Consider the following 21,006-nt stretch of genomic DNA (forward strand, 5'->3'; position numbering starts at 1 on the left):
CAAAGTGGCCCCAGTCCTTCCTGGGAAGGGCTGGAAGGACTGGCATTTGCCAGCTCCAAATAAGATTTTTAGCATGCGTGTAAGTTCTTTTATTCTTTTTAATATGTTTTCTCTGTAATGTTTTCACCTTAAGAATAAATGTGCTTGCTTATAAAGAGTTATGTGGTATCTTGGCTGCTGGCAATTACATTGTTCATAGTCTTCAAAGAATAAACACCGTTCAGATGCTGGCCTGCTTAGGCAGTCTGACTAGGAATATCAGTGTAGACAGGGAACTATGCATCCTGGAAAAACCCCAGTCCGTAGGGTTGCCTGGTGTCCAGTTTTCAACTGGAACACCCGGTCAAAAAGGGACCCTAGCAGCTCCGGTCAGCACTGCTGACCGGGCCATTAAAAGTCTGGTTGGCGGCGCAGGCAGGCTCCCTACCTGGCTCCATGCAGCTCCTAGAAAGCTGCCGGCATGTCCAGCTCCTAGGCATAGGGGTGGCCATGGGGGCTCCACGTGCTGTCCCTGCCTGAGCACGGTCTCCGCAGCTCCCATTGGCCGGGAACTGTGGCCAATGAGAGTGGAGGCGGCACCTGTTGGCAGGGGCAGCACAAAGAGCCGCATGGCCACACCTCCGCCTAGGAGCCAGACATGCCGGCAGCTTCCGAGGAGGTTCCTGAGGTAAGCACCTCCTGGAGCCCACACCCCCTCTCATGCCCCAACCCTCTGCCCCAAACCCCCTCCCACACTCGAGTGTCCTCAGCCCCAGCCCGGAGCCCCCTCCTGCACCCAAAATCACTCATCCCCGGCCCCACCCCAGAGCCTGCACCCCCAACTAGAGCCCTCACCCCCTCCTGCACCTCAATTCCCTGCTCCAGCCTGGTGAAAATGAGCTAGTGAGCGAGGGAGGGAGAGGGGATGGAGTGAGCAGGGGGCAGGGCCTCAAAGAAGGGGCAGGGCAGGCACAGGGCCTTGGGGAAGGGGTGGGGCAGCAGGTGAGGCAAGGGTGTTCAGTTTTCTGCTATTAGAAAGTTGGCAACCATACCAGTCAGAAGGGACAGAGACATGGGTCTCTGTCCAAGAGAGGCAATGGCTGAGGAGTTGGGAGCCTAGAGTGGGTATGCTTGCTGGACCACAGAGAGGGTATACAGGTGTAGTTGCCCTGAACTCTGACAGACCTATCTTTAGTATTCCTCTGTGACAATCAGGGTCCAGGCATCTCAAGGGGAGAACAGTGGGTCTGAACCCCCCAAAATAAGCAATTGAATCAACTAGTTATATACAATGCTGTTGTGTTTAAAAATATGTCGAGTAAGATCTTTAATGAAAGCTTATAATGTTCTGAACTTGTTGATCATTATGAGATGTGTACAGATTGTGGCTATGAATCTATGTATTTATGTATATAGAATACTATGCTCATGGCCTGTACTACAATTTTAAATAAACCTCACAGCAGGGAGGGCCTCCTCCCAAATCAGGTGTTTGCACAAAATCAGATGAAAGAAACGATCCCTGGTACAACTCAGGAAAAGACAAACAATGGACCATTACGGTTAAGGGGAAAACACTGAGATGTCCTGACTACCACGTTGAGAGGGAATTTCTCCCACCATGAATCACCGCTGTCTGAGAGAAAGGGGGTAAAAAATCCTGCAAACCCTGTTAGAAGGGCAGAGATTAAATGAAAGTTATCCAAACGGAGGGACTCTTTCAAAGGCAGGGGGCTTTCTGTGAATGCTGGATCCACCTGGAGGGCTAGGGGGCATGTTGGGAAACTGTTCAAAGGCAATAGGTAACTTGTATGAGAAAAGGGAATTTATCTAACATAGAAGTGCAAAGCCTGAAGTTGCATCTCTGTATTTGTTTTCTGTGTAACTTGTATGTGTTTGCTTTTTCTTACTATTTCATCTTTGAATCTGTGATTTTTCTATCAAATCTTTTTGTTTGTTTTTACCCCAAGCGGGTCTCTGTTGTGTAAATTGTGTGGAGTGTGTGCCAAACTGAACTGATAACTGGGGGGCTTGTTTCATGCTTTCAGAGTAACTAGGCTGCTGGTAGTCAGGGTGAGACCTTAATGCTTGTGGGGTGGCTACTGGTTAGGGCTATGAGCCATAGCAGCATAGCATTACAGCAAAGTTACAAGGGTGACAGAACCCTGACTGATCTGGGAGATCCCCAAAACATCACAAGACCCTGGTCTGCGGCTGCAACTTCTAGGGACTACCTTTATACAAATAATAAATACTAATAACTGAATCAAGCTAAACTCAAGCTGTGTGTGGCTTGGGATCTGTTCTCTTTTCAGTTCTGTTACAAAACCCAATTCTTCAGCTGAACATCTGCTACTAGTCAGTCCTTGGTTAATGCCTGTTGTCTTGAAAAGACGTGTAGAAATGGAGAATTGGTTAACTAAATAGATACCGGTATGTACAGCAAGTTGACCTTACTTCAGATTTATTTCCATTTTTATGTGGCCAGAAAAGATATATGGTATATTAACTAAGGACCAGATTTTTAAAGGTATTTAGGTGCCTAAAGATGCAGATAGGTGGCTAGTGAGATTTTCAGAAGTGCCTAAAATCCCCTTTAAATCAATGGCAATCAACTGAAATCAGTAGGAGTTACACACCTGAAAAATTATTCCTTTATTAATTATTCATTATTTTATATATAATTTTATATTCAGCGCAGAGTTAGGTGCGCAGAGTTTGAATGGTGTGCATTAAATAACACACTGAATGAGGAAGATAAGATGACGGGATACTGGAACAATTTGTATAGTGGGGGTGCTGAGAGCCATTAAACCAAACTGTAAACCTTGTATATGGTGGAAACCACTTCAAGCCAGTGGGGTGGGGCAGCACCCCAGCACCGCTAGTTCCAGCGCCTAATATAAGAAGAAACAGTACATTGACTGTTCACTGAATGAGACAAATTCTGTGGAAAAATAGTGTGTGATCAGGGTGACCATATTTCCCAAAGGGAAAACGGGACACTGCCTGGGGCTCCCCACCCCCCACGAGGCTGGGGTCACTGGAACCCTGCCTGCCCTCTCCACACACGTGAGGCTAGGGTCGCTGGAACCCTGCCTGCCCCCGCACAAGCCCTTCTCCACTGCAAGGGGCTGGTATCTCCACTCATCCCCCTGCACGTTCCTCTGTACCGCATGCCGCTTTTTTGACAAAAGTTGGCATTTGTCCCATTTGCTGTTGCCAACTGATCAAGTTGGTGGGGAAGGACTCCCCTATCACATGCATTCTGACAGGCAGCTATAGGTCTGCCTTCCGAGCATCCCCTCATATAGGGGCATGCTGGAAGCAAGGCTGGGGCCAGGAAGGGCATGTTAAGGATGGGACCACAGCACAGGAGATTCAGAGCAGTGCAGAAGCCCAAAAGATCATAATTCCATTGAAAGGCTTTTAGGCACTTTTGAAAATTTGATGTGCAGTCAAGTTTCTTGTCTGAACATATCCAGGACTAAACGAATGCATTTTAAAATATAAATGGCATATTGAACAAAATTCTGTGTCGAGAAGTAAATTTTTAACTCGTACAGCTAACACAGGGGTGTCCAAACCGGTGTGGCCCACGAGATGTTTTAAGCCGACCCTCAAGCTCCTGCTGGGGAGCAGGGTCTGGGGCTTGCCCCGCTCTGGCGCTCCAGCTGGGGAGCCGGAAGCAGCAGCATGGACCCGTCCAGCTCCTACGCAGTCCAATGGCTCTACTCCAATGGCCACCTCCGGTGCAATAATGGAAGCTGCAGGGGCGGTGCCTGCAGATAGGGCAGCATGCAGAGCCGGCTGGCCACACCTCCACGTAGGAGCCGGAGAAGGGACATGCTGCTGCTTCCGGGAGCCGCTTGAGGTAAGCACCCCTCAGAGCCTGCACCCCGAGCCTCTCCCCATGTCCCAACCCCTGCTCCAGCCCTGATCCCTCTCCCACTATCCAGGGGATTGGTCCTGCTTTGAGCAGGGGGTTGGACTAGATGACATCCTGAGGTCCCTTCTGACCCTGGTATTCTATGATTCTATTCTATGAACCCCCTCGATCCCAGCCTGGAGCACCCTCCTGTACCCCAAACCCCTCATCCCCAGCCCCACCCCAGAGCCTACACCCCCAGCCGGAGCCTGCACCCCTTCCCGCACCTCAGCCCCTTGCCCCAGCCCTGATCCCCCTCCCGCCCTCCGAACCCCTTGGTCCCAGCCCAGAGCACCCTCCTACACCTCAAACTCCTCATCGCCAGAGCCCGCACCCCACAGCAGGAGCCCTCACCCTCCCAGACCCCACTCCCCCACCCCAGCCTGGAGCCCCATCCTGCAACCTGAACTCTTCATTTCTGGCCCCAACCCAGAGACCGCACCCACAACCAGAGCCTTCATCCCCTCCCGCACCCCAACCCCAAATTTTATGAGCATTCATGGTCCGCCATACAATTTCTATTCCCAGATGTGACTCTTGGGCCAAAAAGTTTGCCCACCTCTGAGCTAACATAATAACCAGTTCTAAAATAAACTGATACACAGTAATTTCCACCCAAAATAACATTATTTAGTGCTTATTATAAATCTGAGTAGATGTCATAGTTTAATATGGTCACACACTATTGACAACATAACCACTAGCAAAATGCACAGTGCTCATTAAACAAAAACAATGTTCTTCTGCTGTCCCATTCACATCACATTTACTGTAGATAAAAAGTTTCTTTTTTTATGAAGGGAAATGTTGAAAACCTGTTTTTTTGTTTCCCTAGCTTTGCCCACATTCTTCTTACATTAGAAAAGCTTGAACAAATTTAAATGCCTAGTTCACAGTACAGTTTGTACTATAAACAGGCTACAGTTGTCAACATACACTACAGAAACACTCTGGGGTAAGAAATAGGTGGAATTGAATGCACATTAACCCATGTTGCTAAGCCGCTTGCAGGAGAAAAGCTATTTTTAAAAACATCCAGCCAAGCCATGGTAGGATTCTAAGTCTATATTTGGAGTAATTATGTTTTATCTTGGCTAATTACAGTCATCATGTTATATAATTAAATATATTAATTCAATGATTTCCCTTTGTGTAATAAAGAACTCCAGATGGTGACCATCAGCCATTTCATAGCGGTGTAGTGCAGCAGGCCAACAATTAAGAGCATCTATGGAAATGGGTTTTTTTAAAGTTCTGGCTAGTTTTATCGTGTGGTTCATTTAAGGAAATAAATAAACTACAGTAATTCTTCAAATTTTTTATTCCACAAAAATTCTATAAAATTCTGGATATATCCAGGCTCCTTTATAAAATAATTTAAAATGTTGGCAAAGCAAATCTGTTATCAAAACAAATTACTATTCCATATGATTCATGATATAAAATGCGGTTATACTAATATTGTCTAGAGGATTTAAAATATATACTCTATAAAAAAGTTAAATCTATATAAAAGTCAATTTGCTTCAGTACATTTTTGTCTAAATTACTTAGATTCCATTGGATAGATTTATAATATAATCAAGGAAACAAAAGTTATTACAATTTCACCTTTCCCCAGTGATATGTACCTTAAAATGTTTCCAAGTCTAGCCTAATGTCAAAACTAATTTAATCACACAAAAGCAGAATTAGCTCAGTTGCAGAGATTTGGTATAATCCAGGCACTCTCAGGAAAGAGAAAAGCTAAACTGTGGTTTGAATTTTGATTAGGGGAAAAATATTCCTCAAAAATGAGGAGCCAAGAATCCTACAGAATTTTCTTTTATGGAAAATTGTTTCATTATCTTTCCCTTTTGGTGCCCAGAAACCCCATTGCACAGTGGATGGATTAGAAATACGTACACAGAGCCAGATTCTTACACCCATATCAAGAAATACCTTAGCTCCCAACCTTGCAAATGTTTATGCTTACGAGTAACTTCATGCATGCAGGTAGTCACATAGATTTAATGAGTCTACTCGTGAATAAAGTTAAGCGGGGACTACTTGTGGAATAAGGATACTCTAAATCTAAAGACTGGAGAATCTTCCCCATAATAGTGATTCTCTTATTTACATCCATGTAAATCAGGATTAACTTCTCTGAAATCAGTGGACTTATTCCAGTATAAAATCCATCAGAGATCATAATGAGACCATACTATGGAGGTGCTAGTCCAGACATAAGATTGTGTTCTAATAGGACATACATTTTTTTCCCCTCTACTTGTCTGTAGGTGGTTTCAGTGTGAAATTTCAGTGTTAGTTTTTATGTCCTTTGAATTTTCTGTGTAGGTTTTTGTTTGTTTGTTTTAGTGTAATTTGGAATAGGGAGTGTTTGAAATTGGTTCTAGCTGAAATTTGTTAGGGTTCCTCAGATTTTATGTTTAAATTTACAAAAAAAATTGGCTGAGAGGTGACTCTTAAGGTGATCTGCAACCATGGGTAGTTTCTGAACAGAAATATTTAGGATTAAGTGTCATAAAATCTCCTGTAAATACAAAAATTTGCTCTTTTTCAACGTATCCACTATGTATGATTGTTTCAGTGGAACTGAAGCCACAGATTATCCTCAGTTAAGATGGCTGCTACTTCCCTGCAGCCTGGTCAGGCAGAAGTTTAGGTAAAGAGGATCACCATCTCACATTGTCCCCAAAGGATTGAACCTAGCTTGCCCTCTCAGAGGATGTTAGCGGTCAGGAGACCAACAGACATACTGTGGGGACTAGGTGAACATGATGAGACAAGGAGGGCAGGAGAATCTCAATGGAATTGAGGAAAACTGGTGCTTGTGTGTGTGTGCGCGTGTGCACATGTGGACCCACCTGCACATTTGAAAGGGAATGTGGAGAACAAGGAGGGAAACTGTAGGGAGGGAGGTTAAAGGAAAATAGGGGATTCAGACAGGAACCTGAGCAGGTTATGTGGAGCATGGGGCAAGGTGGTTGTTCAGCCTTCCTTTCAACCAATGGAATTTCTGTGTTGGACGTGGAAGGGGTAAGAGTGAGTTAACTGGCACCAGTGGATGCAGCAGCTATTAGGGAGAGTGGCTCCTGTTTTAAAGGAAAAACTGCTAGTTCATGTGAGATGGCTGTAGATGGCATGATACTCTCTTGCATGAATCTTTTGTAAGACATGAGATTTGGCAGGATTATAATAAATTAATGGATGATTGCTCTAGTCTAGTCTGTTTTACATTCTACCCTGAGTCATCCATTTAAGTACTGGTGAGGTTTGTTAAGGTCAAACTTCCTTTCTAGTACTGAATTGCATCTGTCTCCAGCTATTCTCTATTCCCATTTAAAAAGTAAATGGACAGTTCATGAATGGATCCTTTTTCCAAAAAGACATTTAATACAGAATTCCAAATACATATCTGGGCACATTTAGCAACCGGGTAGGGCTTCAGCCTCCTTTTACGTGTTACTGTTGCAACTGGAAAAGTATGATGGTAAAGGTGGTAACTGTACCAGAGAAACAGAACTGAGCTTCTGTTTGCCTAGCAGAAAAAATGTAATGACTAAACATATTATAGAGTTAGTTATAGCCTTACTCCATTACAAGCAATTTAGAGTCCCTTCAGCGCACAGTCTTAGAGAGCACAACTCACCCTTGAGGATACACATTAATGTTTGCAAGCTTGGAAAAACATGGCCATTTAGAATTACTACTATATTAAAAGGTGATTTGTGAGCAATGTGATTTTTTTCCTCCTTGGAGAAATTGGAAATAGAACAGGAAAGTAGAACACATTTCGTGAAGTGAAATTGTTTACAAACATTCGACATAAGTAAGAGAGTCTAATTACAGAGTTGAAGTGGAGAGGTGGATTAGATAACACAGGCATGAAAGTAAATGTAGGGCAGACTAAAGCATCTAAAAGTGCCTATTCTCATTGAATGTTGATGTTTAGGTTCAAACTTTACAATATTTCTGAAGATCTAAATCTCAGAATAGATTTCTAGCTGCACTTCCCGTCTCATGCTATTTAGGCCAAGGATCCCCCTAGAAGACTTCTAGAGAGGGCTTACCTGAAGAGGTCTCTGGGGTTATGTCTACACTGCAATTAAACTCCTGTGTCTGGCCTGTGTTAGCTGACCCGGGCTTGCAGGGCTCAGACTGTGAGGCTGTAAAACTGAGGTGTAGACACTGGGCTTGGGCTGGAGCTCAGGCTCTGGGACCCTCCCCATTGAGGGTCCCAGAGCTCAGGCTCCAGCCCGAGCCCTGAACATCTACACTGCAATTTTACAGCCCCACCGCCGAAGCCCTGCGAGCCTGAGAGTCAGTTGACACGGGTCAGCCAAGGGTGTTTAATTGCAATGTAGACATAACCTGATATTGCAAGACGCACCTTCCTGTTAATTACCACTAGCAACACAATTTCATTATCCAGCCAGTAGGAGGTGTTCTTGTAACAGCAAAAAAGCTATAGGCATTGTCCAACTTGCCAGCTGGAACAGAGAAAACTATTCTGCCACTCATATAGCCCAATGTCTTGTATTTCAAAAATAACAAATAAAAAAAATTGCACAATCTAATTGTTTTTATCAGCAACACCAGCTTTAATTCAATGCAAGAAGTATAGCCATCCAATTTTCAAACTTGCTCAGCTATTTCCTGGAGCAGCTGCAATTCAAACATTTCTAAGTTAGTTAGATGTTGTTTCCTAATGTTGAGAGAATTGACAAATAGTTGCAGGGTGTTTTTTCAGTGTGGGGTGCTGAAGGAATGAAGGCAGAACTTAATATCTTTAACATTGCAATTGCCACTTAAAGAAATGAATTAATTATTGAATGAATCTTTACTTCCAGAATTTGAATATTTTTATTTTGACTTCTCTTGATATCTCTTAGTGTTAGTCATTGTATACCAGCATAACACAGTTTTATCTGCTTATAGAACTGCTTAGCTCTTTAGTAGATGTTCCTTTAAATAATCCATGATGGTTTTGTTTGTTTGTCGAGAATTTAACCCCAAAAGTCTTTTTTTTTTTTAAATCTTGGTATTCACAAGGTCCATCATTTAGGGTCTGGTCGTGCTCCCATTGAAATAAATGACAAACTCCCACTGACTTTAATAGGAATTGGATGGGGGCTCTTAATTAGTAAGTTTTGTTCTTTTATTAATGATGTACTGAGAAATACAAATTGAAAAAGTTACTTTTAGGAATAAAGAAATATCACATTATGTTTGTGCCTCTTTCTGTTCCCCCCTTTATCTGTCTTCTCCGTTGAGATTGTAAGCTATTGCAGGCAGGCATGGTCTCTTGTGAGTGTGGTGCTTAAACAATGGGGCCACAATCTTGCTTGGGATTTTTAGGCACTACTATCATACAAGTAACTCATAATAAGCAGTAATTAAAATCCCATAACATTTCAATCCTTGCATACTGGCTCCGCCATCTTTATCAAATGTTTAAGAAGCTTTACTAAGCTGCACTATGAACATTAGCTACAAACAAAAGAATTTTAGCTTTATTGAATATATTAAAAATGTGGGGCTCGATTCTTTGGTCTGCCTAACCTGTGCCTCATAGAAGCTGTAGTCGGGTCATTAAATATGCTTTCTATGTCTCAATTCTATTCTTCACATCTGCATTACACCAGTACATCTGCTCTGTGTCCACCTGGAGGTGTGGCCTCATTACAAAACGGTCTTGTCATCTCATCTGAATTTTGGCAACTTGGAATATATCTCTCTAAAGTGGCTCATATCTTGGTTGCAACAGTTCTACTCCTTCTCCGCCATGGGGTCCCAGAGCGCAGGCTCCAGACTGAGCCCAAACGTCCACACCACAATTAAACAGTCCCTTAGCCTGAGCCCTGTGAGCCCGAGTCAGCTAACAGGGACCAGCTGTGGGTTTTTAATTGCAGTGTAAACATACCCTGTGTAGGCTTGCTCCTGCACAAGAAACCAAAATGCTATGCTTGAGTAACTTGAGTAACACTGTGGGACTTCTTTCTCATTAATAAATTTACCAGTCAGACACTTTTGAACAATTTAGGAGAAAATCCTGAAAACGTTGGCATGTCACCCGTTAAAATTCTCATTCAAAAATCTCAGGCTTTTGGTCATAATTGGGACATTAGAGATTTCAAGGCATCACTCCTTGCAGTAAAAAAATAAGTTACAATGTGAAAGGCACACTGAGCTCAAGACTATCTCTCTGGATAAATCTAGTATGTTAAATACACTACTAAAACACTACTTAGAGAGGTTGAAAATTTTGGGGAACACATCTGTTTGGGAGCATAGCTCTTCAGCCAAGACTCAAGTATTCATGTCATTGCTCAAATCCTGGCATTCACATTCCAAACTGTGCTTATATAATAAAATTAAAGATTCATCTAGCCAGTTTGTACAATGTAATATTTGGCCTTATAGCAAATGTAGCATTAGATAAAGATATCGGGTGAAATCCTGGCCCCACTGAAATCAATAGCAAAACTCCCATTGATTTCAGTGGGCCAGGACTTCATCCACAGGGAATAAGTGTTGGGGGTCATTGTTGACAATCCATAGAGCCATTTGCCCAGTGTTCAGTGATAGTGAAAAGCACAAACAAGTCTTGTTTTTATTCTGTATATGCGGAGAAGGAATAGACATATGTGGGGCTTCTCTGATCACTTTTTGAATGTATTATGTTACATTGGTCACCACACTACAAAATTAATACTGATTTTTTTTCAGTAACAGCTATGAGGAAGAATTAGTCAGAGTTAGTCTACTGTCATACAGTGAGAACAGCTGAAAAGTATTGTATATAAGCACTGGAAATTCCTCACTGAAGAAGGAATTATTGAATTATACATTTCCTTGATGTCTCGCAGGAGCCATCAAATCCTGCAGTGCTGAGAAAAGCTTCAGAAACTATCACAGGGGCAGATAGGATGGCAAAAGCTCTTTGAGACAGTAAACCATATTTTGTGTTTGAGTGTCAATAGGAAATATATTTGGGGAAATATCTCATGCTCTGAACAAATCAAATGTGCCGACAGGATCTGGGTTTGGCAACAGGATATGAGTGACAATTAAATAAACTCTCAGGAATCTCCTCTCTCCCTTCTGACTTGTGTCTGCCACAGGCCCAGCAGACAGCAGTTTCTTCACTGTAGTGTGAGGGCTATGTGTGTGTTTTTGGGGGATGGGAGGAAGGCATACACAATAGAGGCAGCAGCTCCCTTTACAATAAATATGCAGCTGCTTTGGGTGGGGTAAACTGCCTCTGTCTCCTCTTTGTTTTGGCTTTCTGTTGATCAAGTAATCAGAATTCAACTCTGAAATGGGATATTGCTCTGACTTGCCTTTAGGTATTACTGTAATAATAGTAGTAAGCTAGCCAGTTTCATTTTCTGAGTGCCCTTTTCTGACTTCAAAGACTAATCTTGGTAATGTTTGAACAAACATTTCAGCCAAAGTACTGGAAGATGGATGACAAGTGAGCAAGCGACCAGGGAGCTTTCTGACCAGGGGACCGCCAACGGAGTTTCGAGAGGGAGTTTGGAAGGGGAGTGGGAAGGAGGTGAGGTACACTTGCCATTCTTTAAAACCTTTAAACTAAACTATAATAACAACTTCTTGATTTAAACAAAAACCCTATCATTAACCTAGGTAACTATAGGAGAAAATGCAGGTAGAAGACCAGCAGCAGAGTGGGGCCTATCCTTTTTACTGCACTCAGTAAACCCTGTGGGCAGGTGGCGTATATGTGCATTCAGTGCAAGGAGCTCCTGGCCCTCAGAGACCATGTATGGGCTTTGGAGGCCAGGGTGGCAGAACTGGAGGAGCTAAGGGAGGCAGAGAGGTATGTTGATGAGGCTTTCCGGAACACTGTAGATTTGTCCCACCTCCGGTCAGACAACCCCTGCACTGTTAAGGAGAATGAAAGGCCCAGAGAAGGAAAGCAGTCAACGGGAACAGAGGGAAACCTTCCCATAGTTGGGACCCTCCTTCCAGATGATGTTTGGGTACCCTCTAGCACTGAGGTTACCTCTCCGGGGGAGGGAACTCCAGTCATGAGGAAAAGGTAGGTGTTAGTAGTGGGAGATTCGATCATTAAAAACATAGATAGTTTGGTTTGTGATGACCGGGAGAACCATACGGTGACTTGCCTGCCTGGTGCAAAGGTTGCGGATTTCTCGAGGCATCTAGATAGACTTATATGTAGTGCTGGGGAGGAGCCGGTGGTTGTGGTACATGTAGGTACCAATGACGTAGGGAAGGGTAGAAGAGACGTCCTGGAGGCCAAATTTAGGCTGCTAGGAAAGAGACTGAAATCCAGGACCTCTATGGTGGCATTCTCAGAAATGCTACCAATTCCACATGCAGGGCGCGGTAGGCAGGCAGAGCTTCAGAGTCTCAATGCGTGGATGAGACAATGGTGTAGAGAGGAGGGGTTTAGATTTATTAGGAACTGGGGAAACTTTTGGGATAGGGGGAGCCTATACAGGAAGGATGGGCTCCACCTAAACCAAAGTGGATCCAGACCGCTGGCACTTATCATTAAAAAGGTTCCAGGAGGTCAGACTAGACGATCATAATGGTCCCTTCGGACTTGAATATCTATGAATCTATGAAACTAAGAGATGGGGGAAACCCGATTGCTGCAGAGGCGCATGTGGATCGGACAGAGACTTCTCTTAGAGGAGAGTCTATTGATAGAGATTCTCTAGGTTTTAGTCAGGAGGAGGGGATGAAAGAGGATAAAGTATGGGCCAGATCGGACGAGAAACATTCACATAAAGAATATGACACATCAGAAAAGGGCAGACAAATAAACACTGACAAGTTTTTAAAGTGCTTGTACACAAATGCTAGAAGTCTAAATAATAAAGATGGGTGAACTAGAGTGCCTTGTGTTAAAGGAGGATATTGAAGTAATAGGCATCACAGAAACCTGGTGGAGCGAGAACAATCAATGGGACACAATCATTCCAGTGTATAAAATATATCGGAAGGACAGAACAGGTCGTGGTGGGGGTGGGGAGTGGCACTATATGTGAAAGAAAATGTAGAATCAAATTAAATAAAAATCTTAAATGAATCCACATGTTCCATAGAATCTCTATGGATAGTAATTCCATGCTCTAATAAGCATATAACAGTAGGGATCTATTATCGACCACCTGACCAGGACAGTGATAGTGACGATGAAATGCTAAGGGAAATTAGAGAGGCTATCAAAATAAAAAACTCAATAATAGTGGGAGATTTCAGTTATCCCCACACTGACTGGGTACATGTTACCTCAGGACGAAATGCAGAGACAAAATTTCTCGATACTTTAAATGACTGCTTCTTGGAGCAGCTGGTACAGGAACCCACAAAGGGAGAGGCAATTCTCGATCTAGTCCTGAGTGGAGCGCAGGATCTGGTCCAAGAGGTAACTATAACAGGACTACTTGGAAATAGTGACCATAATATAACAACATTTAACATTCCTGTGGTGGGAAGAACACCTCAACAGCCCAACACTGTGGCATTTAATTTCAGAAAGGGGAACTATGCAAAAATGAGGAGGTTAGTTAAACAGAAATTAAAAGGTACAGTGACTAAATTGGTTAGTCTCTAAGGTGCCACTAGTACTCCTTTTCTTTTTGTGAATACAGACTAACAAGGCTGCTACTCTGAAACCAGTGACTAGAGCCCTGCAAGCTGCATGGACACTTTTCAAAGACACCATAATAGAGGCCCAACTTAAATGTATACCCCAAATTAAAAAACACAGTAAAAGAACTACAAAAGACCCACCATGGCTTAACAACCATGTAAAAGAAGCAGTGAGAGATAAAAAGGCGTCTTTTAAAAAGTGGAAGTCAAATCCTAGTGAGGTAAATAGAAAGGAGCATAAACACTGCCAAATGAAGTGTAAAAATGTAATAAGAAAAGCCAAAAAGGAGTTTGAAGAACAGCTAGCCAAAAACTCAGAAGGTAATAACAAAATGTTTTTTAAATACATCAGAAGCAGGAAGCCTGCTAAACAACCAGTGGGGCCCCTGGACGGTCGAGATACAAAAGGAGCACTTAAAAACGATAAAGTCATTGGAGAGAAACTAAATGAATGCTTTTCTTCAGTCTTCACGGCTGAGGATGTTAGGGAGATTCCCAAACCTGAGCTGTCTTTTGTAGGTGACAAATCTGAGGAATTGTCACAGATTGAAGTGTCACTAGAGGAGGTTTTGGAATTAATTGAGAAACTTACCAGTAACAAGTCACCGGGACCAGATGTCATTCACCCAAGAGTTCTGAAAAAACTCAAATGTGAAATTGTGGAACTATTAACTATGGTTTGTAACCTGTCCTCTAAATCAGCTACTGTACCCAATGACTGGAAGATAGCTAATGTAACACCAATATTCAAGAAGGGCTCTGGAGGTGATCCTGGCAATTACAGACCGGTAAGTCTAACATCAGTACCGGGCAAATTAGTTGAGATAATAGTAAAGAATAAAATTGTCAGACACATAGAAGAACATAAATTGTTGGGCAAAAGTCAACATGGTTTCTGTAAAGGGAGATCGTGTTTTACTAATCTATTAGAGTTCTTTGAGGGGGTCTACAAACATGTGGACAAGGGGGATCCAGTGGACATAGTGTACTTAGATTTCCAGAAAGCCTTTGACAAGGTCCCTCACCAAAGGCTCTTACATAAGTTGTCATGGGATAAGAGGGAAGATCCTTTCATGGATTGAGAACTGGTTAAAAGACAGGGAACAAAGGGTAGGAATAAATGGTAAATTTTCAGAATGGAGGGGGTAACCAGTGGTGTTCCCCAAGGGTGGGTCCTAGGACCAATCCTATTCAACTTATTCATAAATGATCTGGAGAAAGGAGTAAACAGTGAGGTGGCAAAGTTTGCAGGCAATACTAAACTGCTCAAGATAGTTAAGACCAAAGCAGACTGTGAAGAACTTCAAAAAGATCTCACAAAACTAAGTGATTGGGCAACAAAATGGCAAATGAAATTGAAAGTGGAAAAATGTAAAGTAATGCACATTGGAAGAAATAACCCCAACTATACATACAATACGATGGGGGCTAATTTAGCTACAACTAATCAGGAAAGAGACCTTGGAGTCATCGTGGATAGTTCTCTGAAGACGTCCACGCAGTGTGCAGCAGCAGTCAAAAAAAGCAAACGGGATGTTAGGAATCATTAAACAAGGGATAGAGAATAAGATGGAGAATATCTTATTGCCCTTATATAAATCCATGGTACGCCCATATCTTGAATACTGCGTACAAATGTGGTCTCTTCATCTCAAAAAAGATATACTGGCATTAGAAAAGGTTCAGAGAAGGGCAACTAAAATGATTAGGTGTTTGGAACGGGTCCCATATGAGGAGAGATTAAAGAGGCTAGGACTTTTCAGCTTGGAAAAGAGGAGATTAAGGGGAGATATGCTAGAGGTATATAAAATCATGAGTGGTGTGGAGAAACTGAATAAGGAAAAGTTATTTACTTGTTCCCATAATATAAGAACTAGGGGCCACCAAATGAAATTAATGGGCAGCAGGTTTAAAACAAATAAAAGGAAGTTCTTCTTCACACAGTGCACAGTCAACCTGTGGAACTCCTTGTCTGAGGAGGTTGTGAAGGCTAGGACTATAACAGGGTTTAAAAGAGAACTGGATAAATTCATGGAGGTTAAGTCCATTAATGGCTATTAGCCAGGATGGGGAAGGAATGGTGTCCCTAGCCTCTGTTTGTCAGTGAGTGGAGATGGATGGCAGGAGAGAGAGATCACTAGATCATTACCTGTTAGGTTCACTCCTTCTGGGGCACCTGGCATTGGTGCCACTTTCGGTAGACAGGATACTGGGCTGGATGGACCTTTGGTCTGACCCAGTATGGCCATTCTTATGTTCTTATGTTAGTGGCTAGATGTGTGGTTCTGTTTAACTTCATGAACTCCTGAAATTCTGATTAAGTAAACTGGAACATCATTGATTATCTGTTCTGGGAAACCAGGTTTTGCAAACAACAGTACTTCACTGACGTGCTGGTATTGCAGATGTCTTGCAAAGTAGTTCCAGCCATTTGGAATAGGTTTAGGTCACAAGGTACATTTGGAAGTCATAGAATGTCTGTCAAGGTTCCTTCCCCACTCTGAACGCTAGGGTACAGATGTGGGGACCTGCATGAAAACCTCCTAAGCTTACTTTTACCAGCTTAGGTTAAAACTTCCTGAAGGTACAAACTATTTTACCTTTTGCCCTTGGACTTTTGCTGCCACCACCAAACGTCTAACACCGGTTACCGAGAAAGAGTTCATTTGGAAACGTCTTTCCCCCCAGAATCCTCCCAAATCTTACCCCCTTTTTTTTCTGGGGAAGGTTTGATAAAAATCCTCACCAATTTGTGTAGGGGACCACAGACCCAAACCCTTGGATCTTAAGAACAATGAAAAAGCATTAAGTTTCTTACAAGAAGAATTTTAATAGAAGAAAAAGTAAAAAGAATCACCTCTGTAAAATCAGGATGGTAAATACCTTAGAGGGTAATTAGATTCAAAACATAGAGAATCCCTCTAGGCAAAACCTTAAGTTACAAAAAGACACAAAAACAGGAATATCCATTCCATTCAGCACAGATTATTTTCTCAGCCATTTAAAGAAAACAGAATCTAACGCATATCTAGCTAGATTACTTACTAAGTTCTAAGACTCCATTCCTGTTCTGTCCCCGGCCAAAGCATCACACAGACAGATACAGACCCTTTGTTTCTCCCCCCTCCAGCTTTGAAAGTATCTTGTCTCCTCATTGGTCATTGTGGTCAGGTGCCAGCGAGGTTATCCTAGCTTCTTAACCCTTTACAGTTGAAAGGGTTTTTCCTCTGGCCAGAAGGGATTTTAAAGGTGTTTACCCTTCCCTTTATATTTATGGCAAGGTTACTATCTCAGCTACTTTACCATCCTGGGTTGAAATGAAGGCACAGTTCTCTTTGAGGTAGCTGGCTGGGCACTTTCATCTTGTTGGCTGATATCAACTAACTAAATATCTCTGCCTTGCTGGGAGAATGCCAGGTTATAGGCCTCTTAGAAGTTCCTGGCTCTACATCTCCAACTTGCTGAGCTGACATTGAGGTCTCTGGGAGGTTTCCAGGCTCAGTAGATACAACTTCCTAGATTAGAAGTAGGAGTCTGTGAGTATACTAGTTCAGAAGTGCTAGCTTGCTGGGCTGAAGCCAAACCACAGGCCTTTGAGTGTTGACACTGCTCAGCCCTGCTATCTGGCTTGACTGATTTCAAGGGACAGGTTTTTGTGAGTTCACTGACTCACCATATCTAATTTGCTGGGCTCTGGGGAAAGATCTCTGTAAGGTACTGGTTTAGCACTAGTGGTAAAAAGAGATCAAAATAGAAGGGGGAACTCACCAGTTCTGGTGCTTTTCTGTCATTATGGGTGTTCACATCCTGTGGCGATATGACATTGCATCATCTTGTGTGATGGGATATGGCATGGGGAAGAGATTGGGGACAAGGAAATAAACGTACCCGAAATGAGTGCATGTTCCCAGGAAGACACATAGCCAATGAACAAGTACTGTTCTAGAAAGGAGACGGGATTTCCAACATGAAAAATTCTTCTCCCAACAGGTGTTGGTGCTGCTCCACCTACTGGCACAAAGGCTTGGCACTGCATAACAACCTAGCCAGGTACAACACTCCCCTGAGGTAAGGAAGTACTGTTATCTGCATTTTAGAGATGCGGGACTGAGAGACACAGAGACTAAGAGCTTGACTACACTTACATTTTATGGCGCTCTAACTTGCTGGCTCAGGGGTGTGAAAAATCAAAGGGCTCAGATTTGCTGTGCTCAGGGGGGTGAAGCGCTAGTGTAGACAGGCTCCGAGTGCTCGGAGCTAATCCCCTCGTGGAGGTGGATTATCAGGAGCGCTGGGAGAGCTCTCTCCCAGCAAAAGCGCTCGTGCGTGACCATACTCGCACTTCAAAGCGTTGCTGTGGGAGCGCTCCCGCGACAGCGCTTTGAAGTTTCCAGTGTAGCCATGCCCTAAAGCAACTTGCTCAAGGTCACACAGAAAGTCTATGGCAGAGCAGAGAATCAGTTCCCCCAGATCCCAAGCTAGTGTTCTAACCACTGGTCTAACCTTCCCCACTAAGTGTTAACCAATATTTTACAAAGTCTGGGCCTATTAAGCTTCATAACTATTTCTGAACTAGCTACCTTCAGACCCTACTTAAAATTTAAGATCGACTTTCACCTCCACCTCAAAGTTCCTCAGTATCTGGGGACTTACACCACCAGTTCTGCCTTATCTCTCTCAAATCCCATGTCATCCAGCTTGACCGATATTCAGGAGGAAGTTTACTACAATTCTCCAAAGAGACAGACTTCTAACAGTACTACTTTGTTATAGAAGAAGAAAAAGGAAATTCTGGAATGTGGGGCTGTCTCCTAACTTCTGCTATGCACCTCTCTAACCATTATGCAAGCATATATCTTCTCTCTCACTGTGAATCACTTTTCTGTACTTCACAATGCCAGTCAAAGCTACTTCAAAACATAAGCCTGCAATTTCAGATATATAATTTGTTCTAGTTAGCGGTGTTTGAGAAAAAAACAAGTAATTTTTCATTTGTTCAACACCATATCAGAGACCATTGGGCACATAAATAATAACTGAGCATTGCTCTAGTTTTTTAAGAAATTAAGTTTTTCAGCCTCTCGTTTGCTGTTTAGGTCTTTAGGGAAAATAAAGTGCGTGACAGTGAAAAAACCATGTGACTTAAAACTTGATGAAACCTTCTGGTTCCAGTGGTTAGGACACAGCTCTTGGCTCTCAGAAGATGAGGTTTATGGAAGAGAAGCTGATAAGTAACATATGATCATGTAAGAAGAACATTTTTAAAATGTTAACCTTTTCTTAAGATATTAATGGATGAATTTGCAATGGATTCCTACAAGACCTAAAACAATTTACGGCTGTAACTTTCCCTAGGAACATATATCTGCGATGCTAAATCTGTAAATGCCTGTATGATACAGTTTTATATTTTCACTTAGGTCTTAGTTTTATTATATCACTTTTAAACTAGTTTTATTCTCTTATTCCATTGTACTTAACGATTCCCATTTAAGGGTTTTATAGTACATGATACTTCTGTGTATGAAGAAGCTACAGTAAAAATTCAGTAGCTTGCCTACCTTTACTGTGCCATGAAGTTTAACAGTTTCAGTGTGATACGTATGAAAAGATGATAGCAGAATGTCATCCTTCTGATCACATAACAATAAATCAGGAAAATATTGGAAATTACAATTTACACGCTTACTAGGCAGTTAACATACATTACTTTACACTAGGCAGTTAAAGTACATTACTTTACATTTACCTGTACATTAGGACCCAAACTTTCCAATTTGGGTGCCTACATTTAGGCATCTAAATAAAAGCAGCCTGATGTTTCAGAGATTGAGTACCCATAGGCAAGTGAAGCTGCAGGTACTAAAATCAGGTCATTTTTTTGGTGTTTAAATATGAATGTAGATGCCTACCATAACTTCAGGCACCTATGTTTTCCTTTTGGCCCTATGTAATCAATAGCATAATTTAGTTAGCAAATTATCTGCACAGTGTTTTGAGTAATATGCATGCCTACCTACAGAATGGAGCCATGCCTTACAGATGACTGGATGGGATGTTTGTTCAGCTTTTCCATCTTTAATATATTTAAAAGAAAGTGTGCCTGGTTTTGATCTACCTACCATATTTTAACACTCCTGTGCTGGATAAAGATTCCTGAATTTCTTGTAAATTGAGTAAGTGATGGTTAGATTACACTAAATACATGATCCTGACTTGGCTCTGGCATCTCGTTAGGTTTTAATTTAAAGCTCTGGATACTTTACACTTGCAAAGGAGCCACTTGAGAGAGCCATACAATTACCAGCATAGAGGGTCAAACCACTTCAGAAAAGCCTAACTGAAGAGGTCAGCAGCAGGTAAAGTATATACTGTGTACTGAATTCCCAACCTCTCTCAGAATTGGTGGCCACTGCCAGTTTGAATTACATTGTGCTAGGAACTCACACCACTGTATGCAGCATTACTGAATCTGGATGAGAAATGTCTGTTAGCTTCACTTACTTATTCCAAACTGCATTTGACTGTATTTTATCCTATATATTTCATCTCATATTATTTACAGTGCTTTACTTTGTTTTCTTACTTCTTTTAGTGAATGCAAAGCTAATTTGGCTGCTTCTTCCTGAGACTTTAAAAGAGTCTCATCCTTTTTGCAGAAGAGGCATAAGAGTGATTTAATTTGAAGAATCAGTACAGTACTTCTGTTCTTTTTGCATGAAGCTTAAAGACCAAGTAGTGTAAATTCATCTAGAACAATTTTTGTTTGGTCTAAATTAAACTTTCCCATTTGAATATCATAATTATGGAATGTACCAAATAATCAATTATTTAGTTGGGAATAATCTTTCCAATGCTACAGAATAGTTTATAGCAGCTGTGCTCAAGATGACTAGGTCTCTTTTGTGTGTGTGTGTGTGGTTTTTTATTTACTTGTTGATATAAGCATTAATAAAGACAGACTGGTGATTTTAAAGGGTATACATGTCAATAAATAAGACTGCAAACATTAATGAACATATGAAGGACTGCTAATGACATTTTGGAACCATATATCAGCTGGGTCAACGTTTTCAAAGTGAGTAGTAATGTTGAGTACCTCAGTTCTTGCATATATCAACCTAAGACACTTTAAATGTGAAAAAGTTTTAGAAAGTGCAGAGCACACAAGCTCTAAATAAGGTATCTAATTGGTCACCCAAAAATTGACATCAGCATAACCTGAGTAAGTTAACCAAGGTCTCCTGTGAAGCCTGTGGCTAAGCAGGGGATCTGAACCCAGGTGTCGCATATCACACAATAACACCCTAACCACCAACCTATCCTTCCTCTCTAAATTGCTGAACTTCTGCCCTCCCCTAAGCCCTCCTATTCCTTCTCAGTATATGTACTTGACCCAGGGTATGTACTGCTCATTTTTGTTTATTTACATTTTTATGTAAGCAGAG

At 42.1% G+C, this 21,006-nt stretch overlaps 1 long non-coding RNA gene across 1 annotated transcript in view; it reads left to right on the forward strand.

Annotated features, from left to right (window-relative positions):
- Positions 1 to 21,006, forward strand: part of LOC141998359 (uncharacterized) — a 56,834-nt gene that overhangs the window by 20,396 nt on the left and 15,432 nt on the right. Inside the window, exon 2 of the long non-coding RNA XR_012641825.1 lies at positions 11,362 to 11,471. This is a non-coding gene — a long non-coding RNA (uncharacterized LOC141998359). The remainder of the gene's footprint in view (positions 1 to 11,361; positions 11,472 to 21,006) is intronic.

This window comes from Natator depressus, chromosome 1 (genome assembly GCF_965152275.1).
Source record: "Natator depressus isolate rNatDep1 chromosome 1, rNatDep2.hap1, whole genome shotgun sequence".
Lineage (NCBI taxonomy): Eukaryota > Metazoa > Chordata > Testudines > Cheloniidae > Natator > Natator depressus.